At 43.8% G+C, this 12,539-nt stretch overlaps 1 protein-coding gene across 1 annotated transcript in view; it reads left to right on the top strand.

Annotated features, from left to right (window-relative positions):
- The first annotated feature begins 1,134 nt into the window (after positions 1 to 1,134).
- Positions 1,135 to 12,539, top strand: part of LOC129743453 (MLX-interacting protein) — a 102,751-nt gene continuing 91,346 nt past the window's right edge. The window contains exon 1 of the mRNA XM_055735489.1: positions 1,135 to 2,510. The gene's annotated coding sequence lies outside the window, so the exon portion shown is untranslated. The remainder of the gene's footprint in view (positions 2,511 to 12,539) is intronic.

Raw genomic sequence — 12,539 nt, 5'->3', positions numbered from 1 at the left:
AATTCATGACGTTATTAAAGAATTTTTTATTGAAAAAGTCTGCTACCGAGCATGCTTAGAAAATAAAGCAATTGCTAGGAGCTTTGTCGGGCAATTGCTTCAGATTTGAGCTTTATTCATACCAAACTAGCTTGTTCTAAAAGTAAAAGCTCCTGACTGAGAAAACAGCTGTCAAAAAAACTTTATTCATAACAACCGAAGCAATTGCTTTAAGCGACTGCTCGACTGCTCGATTTAGTTTAGCAAAAGCAATTACTAGGTTTTTTTCATACCACCCTTATTCTTTGTAGCAATCCTTAAACCAACAAGTTCATACTAAAGGTTTTAATTCGACATTAATTTTAAACGATTGCTTAGTATTTCAGATTATGTTCCGAATGCAGCTTCTTTCAGTCTATGGGTACTATTTTCAGGGCTATTTACAATTGCTGTATTTAACTTGGATTCACAGTTATATTTCAAAATTTACTGACTACAAATTAAGGTACCTACATGAGTCAGCTTAGTCATTCGGTAGCATAAAACTATAAATAAAATGACAATCAGACTGTAGAAGGTTGAGTAAACTGTGCTTATACGGTTGCCTAAATGCAGGTTTATTCTTCGGATACAGCCAGAGACTGATTTCGTCCAATTAAAATATACCTGTCAACAGCATTGTATTCTATAGGCTCATCACTCTGGTGAAATAATGTCCGTTAACATAATGATTAGACAAAATGAAAGTTCTAAAACTCAATATTTATTTCTCAAAATATAATTACTGGAAGTTTTCATCTGAATTTATTTCAAAGGCTGTCAAAAGTTATCACATTAATCTAATTTTTTGTAAAATTATTAACTGGTTATCATCGATTATCCTTGCCAAAGCCACATCGTTTCAAGGATTTCAAGCTTTGCAAATCTCCAAATCACAGACGATTCAATGCCCCTGGCATCCCAATCCAACCCGGACTGGTTCCATTTTGACAGCACCAGCTGACGTAACATTTGTTGTTGATTGCCTGCCTCTGCTTCTGCTCTGCGGCCGATTCCGATGGTTGTTTTGCTTTGGCCATCCCATATACCTAGCTTGGATGGGATGTTGTGTATTGTTGGTTGTGCATTCGGTGCTGTGTGAGTTTAGATTTTTTTTTCTCGTCTCCGTTGCTACCTCTATACGTAAAAGCAAACTCGATTGGACGGACATCACCGTCAGAGGCTCGGGATACCGTCAGGTTTTGTCGAGAGAAGTGGACGTATCAAAAGCTCGCAGCGAATGGCAGCACAGATCTGTTTGCTGCAAGCAAGTAGCTTCTAGAGCTACATCATCGGGAACAAGTCCGCGATTCGAAGTCTATCGGGTTTAATTTCGCATTCGTTATCAGCAACCTGTACCGTGAGTGTGTTATCAGTAGTGCGCTCTGGATTTCGAGCACGTTGTACTGCAAGATTCCGGCTATACGGGATTTTTCTGGAAATATGTCTACTTTTGGGAAGGTCAACAGGTTTGACAGTGTGCGTTGAGGAATTTGTTTTTTTGGGAAAATAACCACGGCCGACAATTTTTAATACCCTGTGAAAACAATACATAATTTCACCGATCCTTATGCGACCAAAGTTCATCTCAGCCTCGGGGGTACTTTTCCGAAAGGATCAATCGTGGCACCCGCAGCTGTGTGTGATATAACGTCATCAAATAATAATAATAAATTGAGTGCTGATTCGTAAATACGGGAGAGAGAAGGCAATTAGAACCGATCGGATCAGGGAGAAGGGCCACCAGAGGACGCTGTTCGGATGTTGATGCGGGTATCCGAAGGGAATTTGTTTTCTCCAGTTAAACAATTTCAAGGTTGCTGGCAAGTGGGCGGCTCTGGCTATCTATAAATAGCATTTGGAAAGTCTGTCCTCGGTGTCGTGAATTGCAATGAGCAGTGAAGAAATGTAGATACATTCCAATGTTGATTAAATCTTCAGCTCGCCAGAAGCAGTGTGGAAATTGTCGTGTGGCGAAACCAATCGAAAATCGTAGTCGATCGGAAAAGTTGCTGGTCGTCATTGGAGGTGAAATGCATCCGCAACAGTGTATGTAAGCAAACTGTGAAGATTGCTATCAATCTGTGAAAGTGTGGGTGTTAAACTGTTTCTTTTTGGGCTTATCACGAAAACAAACCTTGAGTGTCAGTCGTTGGAATACGTACGGATCCAGGTTAGGCTTTCCAACAAACTCCGGTCAATCGAAGAACCAAATCATCCTTTCTCGGATAAATAACCTTCACAATGACCGGCTCGTGCGACCGATGGAATACAAAATTGTATAACATCGGTTTATATTTCCTTAATATGAAGTAGTATTAGTTATATACAAGGTGCCGAGCTCTTATCAGTTATTGCTTTGTTGATTATCGCCTCCGCTCGAAGCTGGAAACGATCCTGTGTGGACGAGGGATTTCTGCTGGAACGATCTCAGCCAAGGAGCACTGCGCTGTGTCCGTTCCGTTATTTGCGTTTTGGCGAAGTTTCTAAAGGTAAATTTTGAATTCACTTATTTAAGAATACTAATACTAATTAGGCTTTTCAATAGATGTAAGCCTTACAAACGAATTTCAAGTTCAACTTTTACATGTCCTAGAAAAATATGTTTATCTTAAAAAATTATCAGCTTTAATTCGTTGCATCACTAAATTAGTTCTCAACAAATTCCTGTTGAAAGTAAAAACAAATAAATTAAACTGCCCCGTTTTAGGAGCAAATGCAAACGCAATTATATACTTAATGATCCCACGCCGATCCTCTGGTGCATAGAGCTGTGATAAAAGACCTCCACTGGCGACGATCCGGAGCCAGCATATTCATTTGGCCCCAGTCAAGATTTTTGCAGCAGTCCGGATTCTCGTTCGCATCTTTCTCCAGCGTATGTCCAATCCATCTCCACTTAAGCGGGCCATAGACTACACTACATTTGTACAAAATGCGATGATTCCACGACGATTGTTTGATTCTATGCTCGCTCACACACGATGCAAACAAATTTCGCGCGAATACAAACGATTGCTGGCGAAAACATCAACAGCAACAAAAAAAAAAAAAACACCTCCAACCTGGCTGGGGCTGAATAAATGGCCTCAATTTTGTACAAAAAGCACCATACACCGTGCCACAGAGGTTTCTTTGTACAAATTATTTCGATTCCGATGCAGCAGATGTATAAACGGAATCCAGCGTGTTGCCGTCGGAGTGTAGCGTTGATTAGGTCCCGAGGATCCTGTTCAGGATCACATTGAGGGTTATACAGACTAACGTTATGCCACGCCAGTTACCACACTCGGTCAGATCTCTTTTCTCGCGAACTTTCACATGGATACCCTGCATCCAGATGGCCAGGAATGTTGCAGTGTCCCAAATGTCAGCAAAAAAACGGTGCAACATTTGTGCTGATAAGGCAGGGTCGGCTTTTAGCATTTCAGCAAGGATGCAATCGATCCCAGGCGCTTTGTTGGATTTCATGTCTTTGATTGCCGCTTCTATTTAAGCCAGCGAGGGCTCTTCCAAGTTTACACGGAAGAGCCCTTCGAAATGCTCAGTTTAACGTTTGAGCTAATCTGTTCCCTGTGTCAACAGCTGACCAGCTCAGTCTTTAAGCGTGATTCTAGCATTATTCCTTGTGCCACTTAGGCGGCGAAAAATGTCATTAAGTCATCGGATTGGCAGCGGCTCTTTCTCCTTCTTCGGCTAGGGAGTTTGTCCAGGCTCTCTTGTCTTGTCTACAAGCTTGTTTAACTGTCTTTCCCAGCTTCGCATATCGTAAGTGGGAGGCTGCTTTGGCTGGCCCGATTCATGCCTGCTCAATTCCGGCTTTCGTCTTTCTCCGATCATCGACCATCCTCCAGGTTTCATCCGTCATCCATTCACTTCTTCTTCCACAGACTTTACCGAGAGTACCATGGCTCGTCGTGATAAAGGCATTTCTTATTCCACACCACTGTTTTTCGACGGTTGCGTCTGTCGGCAGTTCCGAGGCTCAAGATTCAAGCAGTTCATCGACATCCGACTTTCTCCTCTCGCCGTTGGACACGCGCAACTCTCAGCAGTATCTTTCCAAGGACGAGGTGATGATCAGATACAATGTCTGCGCTTCGTTTATTGTGCACATCAAGAAGGCTCCTTCTCCATTTTCGGCTGATGCAGGTGTGGTCAATTTTATTTTCTGTTCGGCCACCTCGGGATAAGGAGTGTATCGAAAATTAACTTCAAACATATTTTTTCCTTCTACTTTACTAACGCGTGAACGTGCACAATTGTTCTTACCTGTATGTAGCATCTAGATCTGTCAAGAGTGAACCAGCGCTTTGTTTACGTTTGAAACATTCGTTTCTCCCAGAAAGTCGCAAATTAAAAAACAAAGTTAAAAAACGTTTGTTGGACACTTGGATGCGAGAGAAGGGCATCTCAATGAATGAAGAGGCGAAACGTTCCGGCATTCATCTGGCGAGCATAAAATCCATCATCCACAAGTACGGGGAACACTATACGTTCGATGATTTGCCAGGAAAGGGCAGAAAACCAGGACCATTTGACCCAAATCTGGACCGTAAGGTAATCAACCTCATCAACCGAAATCGATCAATGTCCATACGAGATTTGGCGAAAAAATCTGGGACATCGATCGGAATGGTACAGCGGATCAAGAAGCGGAACAACCTGAAGACACGCAAGAAGCAGAAATTGTCCAATCAAACGGCTGAACAAAAATCACGAGACAAAACCAGAGCCCGGAAGCTGTATCATCGGATTTAGCAGAAGCCAGATGCGTGCATTCTCATGGACGATGAAACTTATGTAAAAGAGGTGTTTTACCCTCAATTCCCATTTATTTTTCAAAAAGTTCAGAAAAACCCTGATCGGACTTGAAAATTTAGAACCAAACGAGACTTATCTTAAGCATTTTTTTCCGAGGAATTCAATGAGGGCTGTTTGAGCCACCACACGCTTTGAAATATGGAGTTATGGCTGTTTTACCCCAAATTCCCCTACAGTTGTTCTGAAATCATTGAAAAATGTCCAATCATGGTTTTTCTGAACTTTTTGAAAAATAAAAGGGAATTGAGGGTAAAACAGCCATATCTCCTGTTTCCGATGTGTGCGGTGTGTCAAAAGGCTTCGTTGCATTCCTCGAGAAAAATCACACATGATACGTTCCATTTGATTCAAAAAATTTCAAATCCGATCAAGCCTTTTCTGAGCTATTTGAAAAATGTAGGGAAATCGAGGATAAAACAGCCATAACTTCTATTTACAATCCGTGCGGTGGCTCAAATTGACTTTGTTGGATTCCTCGGAAAATATCAGATAGGGTACAACCCATTTAGTTCAAAATTTTCAAGTCCGAACATGCTTTTTCTGTAATCATTGAAAAATGTAGGGGAATTTTGGGTAAAAACAGCCATGACTCCATTTTCCGAAGCGTGCGGTGGCTCAAACAGCCTTCATTCGATTCCTCGGAAAAAATCACACAAGAAACAACCCATTTGAATTGAGGGTAAAAACAGCCATAACTCCATTTTCTAAAGCGTGCGGTGGTCAAAACAGCCTTCATTCGATTCCTCAGAAAAAATTACACACGATAGATCTGTTTTCGTTCAAAATTCTCTGGTTTTAATCAGTGTTTTTCTGGAATGATTACAAAATATAGGGGAATTAGGGGTTAAAAAGGCACTATATCTCCGTTCGTAAGGTTGTGCGGCGTTTGATACTATGTCCAATCGATTCTCCGGAAATTTTCACAAAAGAAAAGTATAATTTCATAGATTTGGGTCATGTAGGACGAAAGATATTGAATTTCTTCGCGGTTTGTGCACTTTTTTCCCCATTGTGCATTGTATAAAGTTGTGTTCTGAATCTGGCTACGATTATTCTTTCGTTTATCGGTTCCCATTTTATGAGGGTCGCATGGGCCTGCAGGCTTAATAGGAAACCATTCTCGAGTATCGTTTTCTCCTCGTATGCCAGAGTAAAGCAGTACTTGCCCGGACTGCGTTCTCCAATGCTAAGCCAAAGGACTTCGCCTAGTCCCAATCTAGCTCTAGCTTGTGGCGTCTAGCTTCTCTAACAAGTTAAGCCAGCTAACCTGGCTGGGCAAGGATCAAAAGATTCCAAGTTTCAATTCTAGTCCGTGTTTTCATGCTTAAAAGTCGTTGCCAAAGTTCCAATTCGGTTTTTTCTTGTCTCAGTTACCGTAGCGATTGATTCATCAGGAGCAGTAGTTTGTTGGCCTAAGGCATTTGGTAGGTATATCAAAAGATATACGTACATCTATGTCGACAATAATCATCGTATAAGGGGCCGTTCAGATACCACGTGGACAGAAAAATGAGATTTTTGACCCCCTTCTCCCCCTCCGTGGACAAGCGTGGACATTTGGCAACCCCTACCCCCCTCCCCAGATGTCCACGTGGACAGATTTGAAATAGTTTTTTTAAATACCTACACAGAAAAATATTTTGACTATTACGTGTCACCGAAAACTGCAACCTTTAAAATCAATCACCTGTAATTAACAAAACCTGCAATGTTTAATAGTTTTCCTTGAAAGTTAACGAAGATTCATTTATTATTGCAGAAAATATCCTGTAAAAAAGTTGTACACAAAAAATTAAATGTCACGTGACTACGTTTTCGACCTGTAAAATTATGGTAAATATCTTGCTCGTTTTTGTTACAGGACATTTGCGTAATTTTAAAGGAAATAATTTTTGCTGTGTATAATTTGACAGTTAGAAAACACCACTTTTTGCCTTTTTGTTATAGAATTGGCTGATTTTGAAAAAAAAAACGAGTAAGAATTTCCTGGTATCACGAATTTTTAAAAATATTTAATTTGTAAATTTTTATACTTATCACTTGCTTTTAAGTATAGCTACTAATTGTTTAAACTAGTGAAGTAGACAATGTGCAACTCGAGACCCCATACACCCAACCTTCGGGTAGTGGTCATATCACCTCTTGTCTGCAACTCCGATTCTCTACCTCCCCGTGGTACTAGCTGGGGTGCGAGCAACCTTAGCGGAGATCGGGTACCCAACCCCGGTGGATGCTTTGGTCGCATGCAGAATGAGTTAGGGGGCTTCGTACGCGTCTGTTCTCCATGTTAGGGGCGGCGTGCGGAGTGCAACAACGTCCTGGTGGTGTTCGGGACCCAAAACAGCAACATCACGACGGTCCTCCTGCGAGATAGTGGGGTTAGCTGCGGGCCTTGCGAGCCTGTGACTACTAAAAAACATAAGCAACGAATAACGAACAACAAATTTCGGATGGAAATCGGCAAAGACCCACGCGACGAAAAGGGACTAGCGATTGGAAACTTGGAACATGGAACTGCCGATCTCTAAATTTTGTGGGCAGTACCCACGTGCTCTCCAACGAATTGAAGAGCCGCAAATTCAACATCGTAGCGCTGCAGGAGGTATGCTGGAAGGGCTCCACGGTACGAACGTACCCAGATGGTCGTGCCATCTACCAGAGCTGCGGCAACACACACGAGCTTGGAACAGCTTTTATAGTGATGGGAAAGATGCAAAAGCGCGTGATCGGGTGGTGGCCGATCAACTCACGAATGTGCCGGTTGAGAATCAAGGGCCGGTTCTTCAACATCAGCATCATCAACGTGCACAGCCCTCACCTCGGAAGTACCGGTGACGACAAAGACGAATTCTACGCGCAGCTGGAGCGTGAATACGACAGTTGCCCGAAACATGATATCAAGATCGTCATCGGGGATTTCAATGCTCAGGTCGGCCAGGAGGAGGAATTTAAACCGACAATTGGAAGGTTCAGCGCGCACCAGCTGACCAACGAAAATGGCCTCAGACTCATTGATTTCGCCGCCTCCAAACGAATGGCCGTACGTAGTACCTTTTTTCAGCACCGCCTCCCACACAAGTACACCTGGAGATCACCGTACCAAACTCAATCACAGATCGACCACGTTTTGATCGACAGCAGGCACTTTTCGGACATCATCGACGTCAGATCCTGTCGGGGCGCCAACATCGAGTCGGACCATTATCTGGTGATGGTGAAGATGCGCCCAAAACTCTCCGTAGTGAACAACACGCGAAACCGGCGCCCGCCTCGGTTAAATATCGCGCGACTGAAGCAACCTGAGGTCGCGGCAGACTACGCGCAATCGGTCGAAGCAGCGCTGCCGGCAGAGGGCGAGCTTGACGAAGCCCCTCTCGAGGACTGTTGGGATACCATCAAAACAGCCATCAACAGTGCTGCGGAGAACGTCATCGGTTATGTGGAGCGATCTCGACGGAACGACTGGTTCGACGAGGAGTGTAGGAGGGTGATGGACGAAGAGAATGCCGCGCGGGCGGCAGTAGTGCAAAGAGGCACCCGTCGAAATGTGGAAAATCACCGACAGCGGAAGAGGCAGCGAGTCCGACTTTTCCAGGAGAAAAAGCGCCGCCTGGAGGAGGAGGAGCTCGAGGAGCTGGAGCAGCTGCATCGTTCCCAAGAAACACGAAAGTTCTATCAGAAACTCAACGCATCCCGCAAAGGCTTCGTGCCGCAAGCCGAAATGTGCCGGGATAAGGACGGGGGTATCCTGACGGACAATCGTGAGGTTATCAAAAGGTGGAAGCAGCACTTCGATGAACACCTGAACGGCGCACATGCAGGAGATCAAGACGGTGGGGGAAGGTACATCGCCGGCGTAGCCAACGACGAAGAGGAGCCACTCCCAACGATGAGTGAAGTTAAGGAAGCCATTCGCCAGCTGAATAGAAACAAGTCGGCTGGGAAGGATGGCATCGCAGCTGAACTCATCAAAATGGGCCCGGACAGGTTGGCCGACTGCCTACACCGGTTGATAGTCCGGATCTGGGACATAGAACAGCTACCGGAGGAGTGGAAGGAGGGGGTAATATGCCCCATCTACAAGAAGGGCGACAAATTGGACTGTGAGAACTACCGAGCGATCACTGTCCTCAATGCCGCCTACAAAGTGTTGTCCCGAATCCTACTCCGCCGCCTCACGCCACAAGCAAACAGATTCGTGGGAAGTCATCAGGCCGGCTTCATGGAGGGACGGTCTACGACGGACCAGATATTCACATTACGGCAAATCCTCCAAAAATGCCGTGAACACCAAGTCCCTACGCATCATCTACTCATCAACTTCAAAGCCGCATACGACACGATCGACCGTAACGAGCTATGGAAAATCATGGACGAGAACGGCTTTTCCGGGAAGCTAATCAGACTGATCAAGGCGACGATGGATGGAACGCAGTGCTGTGTGCGGATTTCGGGTGAATTGTCGAGTTCATTCGAATCGCGCAGGGGGCTTCGACAAGGTGATGGTCCATCCTGCATGATGTTCAACGTGGCGCTAGAAGGTGTTATTCGACGAGCGGTGGGCGAAATGCGGGGCACGATTTTCAACAGATCCAGTCAACTTATCTGCTTTGCCGATGACATTGATATAGTCGGCAGATCATCTGCGGCGGTGGAGGAGATCTACCGCAAACTAAAACGCGAAGCAGGAAGGATTGGGTTGATGATTAATACGTCCAAGACGAAGTACATGCTGGCCTGCGGATCCGAGACCGACCGAACCCGCTTGTCCAGTAATAACAAGGTCATGATCGACGGCGACGAGCTGGAGATAGTCGAAGACTTTGTCTATCTCGGCTCCCTGGTGACCGCAGACAATTACACCAGCCGTGAGATCCGGAGGCGAATTATCAGCGGAAGTCGTGCCTACTATGGACTCCACAAGCAACTGCGGTCGAGAAGACTTTGCCCTCGTACGAAGTGTAACCTGTATATGACGCTTATTAGACCGGTTGTTCTCTACGGGCACGAGACATGGATATTGCTCGAGGAGGACCTGCGTACACTCGGAGTATTCGAGCGACGAGTTAAGAACCATCTTTGGCGGCGTACAGGAGAACGGAGTGTGGAGGCGAAGGATGAACCACGAGCTCGCGCGACTCTACGGCGAACCCAGTATCCAGAAGGTGGTGAAAGCTGGCCGGATACGCTGGGCTGGACATGTTGCGAGAATGCCGGACGACTGTCCTGCAAAACAGGTGTTCGCTACAAATCCGGTAGGAACAAGACGAGCGGGGGCGCAACGAGCGAGGTGGTTAGACCAAGTGGAGCGTGATCTGGCGAACGTGGGGTGCCCGAGAAATTGGAGAACGGTTGCTATGAACCGAGTGAATTTTAGGAATTATGTTCGTCAAGTTATGTCGTGAGACGGAATACTATGTAAATAAATAAATAAAAATGTTTAAACTTAAACTGGAAAGCTTTGCTATTTCAAGATTTTGATTTAAACCTCTTAATATTTATTCATCTTTAGAAAATATTTTTAACGTAAGTATGTCCACGTGGACATGACCCAAACCCCTACCCCCCTCTCCGTGGACAAGCGTGGACAAAGACGTGTACTGCCTGAAGAGTCTTTACTGCTGTATAGTTCGTTCCATCCTCGAGTATGCTTCAGCTGTTTGGTGCCCTTTCTACCAGAATGGGGCTGAACGAATCGAGGCCATCCAGCGTCGCTTCATGCGGTATGCCCTACGTCATCTGAACTGGCAAGACCCGTTCCGTTTACCAAGTTACGAGAATCGCTGCCGCCTCATAAACCTAGATACGCTTCAAGCTCGCAGAAACGCTACGCGCGCTCTAGTTGTTGCTGATCTCTCAACGTCCAGAGTCGAGTGTCCCGTTTTGCTGGAGGCCATTCCTCTCAGCGTGCGTCCCCGAGGATTGAGAAACCAGCTTTTGCAGCTCTATGTACCTATTCGTCTCAACAACTACGGAGCGAACAGCGCATTTATCGGCATATTGAAAACGTTCAATCGCTTTTCTGAGCATTTCGACTTCGATGTTTCGAGGAACGTGTTCCGGACAAAAATTTTAACTGTTTCAAGAACTGTATAGACCTGTGTTAATTTTTTATCTTGTATTGTTATTATCTACTATTAAGTTATCATTAGGATCTACATATGATGCGTTGATTTTATTCTAATTATTCTAATAAACAATTCCATACCCCCCTCCCCCCCTCAAGTTGTCCACGTGGTATGTGAACGGCCCCTAAGACGTAAGAAAAAAGCATATACGTACCAAAAGTAGAGGCGATATACGTACGTATTTTGATTATTTTCTGATTTTTTACGACTTCGACAAAATCATATAAGATCATATTACGATGTTTGATACACATAGGTACTTTATGTTGTATTGATGATTTGTGTACGTTACTTTGAACGAGCCGATTTCTACAAATTTACGATTCCGGGCGGTTTGACATTAAGAATCACGCTTTATACGATGTGTGTAGAACTCTTGTACGAATTGAATGAATCCGACGATCGATTGGCGATTTAAGCCACCCTTTGTGCCAGGTGTGTTGCAGTCTTATACGATGTTCAGAGATTTGAACATCGATTGACAACTTAAGTCACAGTTCATAGGAGGTGTGTTGTAATTTTGTACGATATGAAGCGATCACATTCATTCGACGGTTCAAGCGACACTTTATACGAGTGTGATGCAGTCTTGTACGATTCGTACCATAAAAAGATTTTGCGAACCACTTTATGTAGCATCTTAAGTGAAATGTTATGATTAAAATACAAATCGGGAATGATTTTAATGGAAATAAAAAAATCTTTTGAATTTAATTATTAGTTACATTTTTATTACAAAATTCTGCTCACCTATTCTTTTGCCCTTCTTACCAGTAACTATCTGATTAAATCGAATTCAGCGATATTCGGATGACATCGATTTTCAGGATCAGTTGAGTATACTGTCCACCGCCATCAATGGAACCTTAGAGATTCTAGAACAAGAGGCGTTTGTTAGTCGGCCAAGGTATGTACACTTTGACAATCCTCTCAAAAGACGCAGATAACAATCGCAAAATCCACTTTCTCGGAACACTGACCGGCACCACAACAGCCAACCTGCCGATTTCGAGTCCATTATGTTAACTGAAAGGAAAAAAAAAATTGAAATTTAGAAATGAAGGTAGCATAGTTTTTCAAGCTTGCCTTACTTCAGATTTTGACTGCGATAATTTTTCGTACGATCCGATGTGTGCTGGATAGTTCACCTAGGTGAGATTGCGATTGGCTGCGTGAATGGCATGCGGGTCTAAAAAGAACAAACATAAAAATTTATTTAGATTATTCAATAATCTGTTTGCAAACCTCAACTTATAGTAGATTTGATAAAAAATATTCGAGTACTCACCGTACATATTCGTAGCTTCAATTGGCCTGGCAAACATTGGTTGAATAAACTAACTTCTTTAGATGAACTTCCTTTTGTATGTCAAAAGGGAACGGTGCCGGAATCATCTTTAGGGCAGGATAAGATACAGTAATTCTACGAAAATCGAGCGTTTTGGATTTTTATAATTGAAAATGCCATATCTCAGAAACTAAGCTACGCTTTTTATTGAAATTTTGCAGTGAGATTGTTGAAATGTAATGTTAGTATCAGGTATCAAAATGGGGGTAAGCTTAATAGCG

The sequence above is a fragment of the Uranotaenia lowii genome, chromosome 2 (assembly GCF_029784155.1).
Source record: "Uranotaenia lowii strain MFRU-FL chromosome 2, ASM2978415v1, whole genome shotgun sequence".
Taxonomy (NCBI): Eukaryota; Metazoa; Arthropoda; class Insecta; order Diptera; family Culicidae; genus Uranotaenia; species Uranotaenia lowii.
The sequence above is the reverse complement of the archived record's forward strand: the minus strand, read 5'-3'. Positions and strand labels throughout refer to the sequence as shown.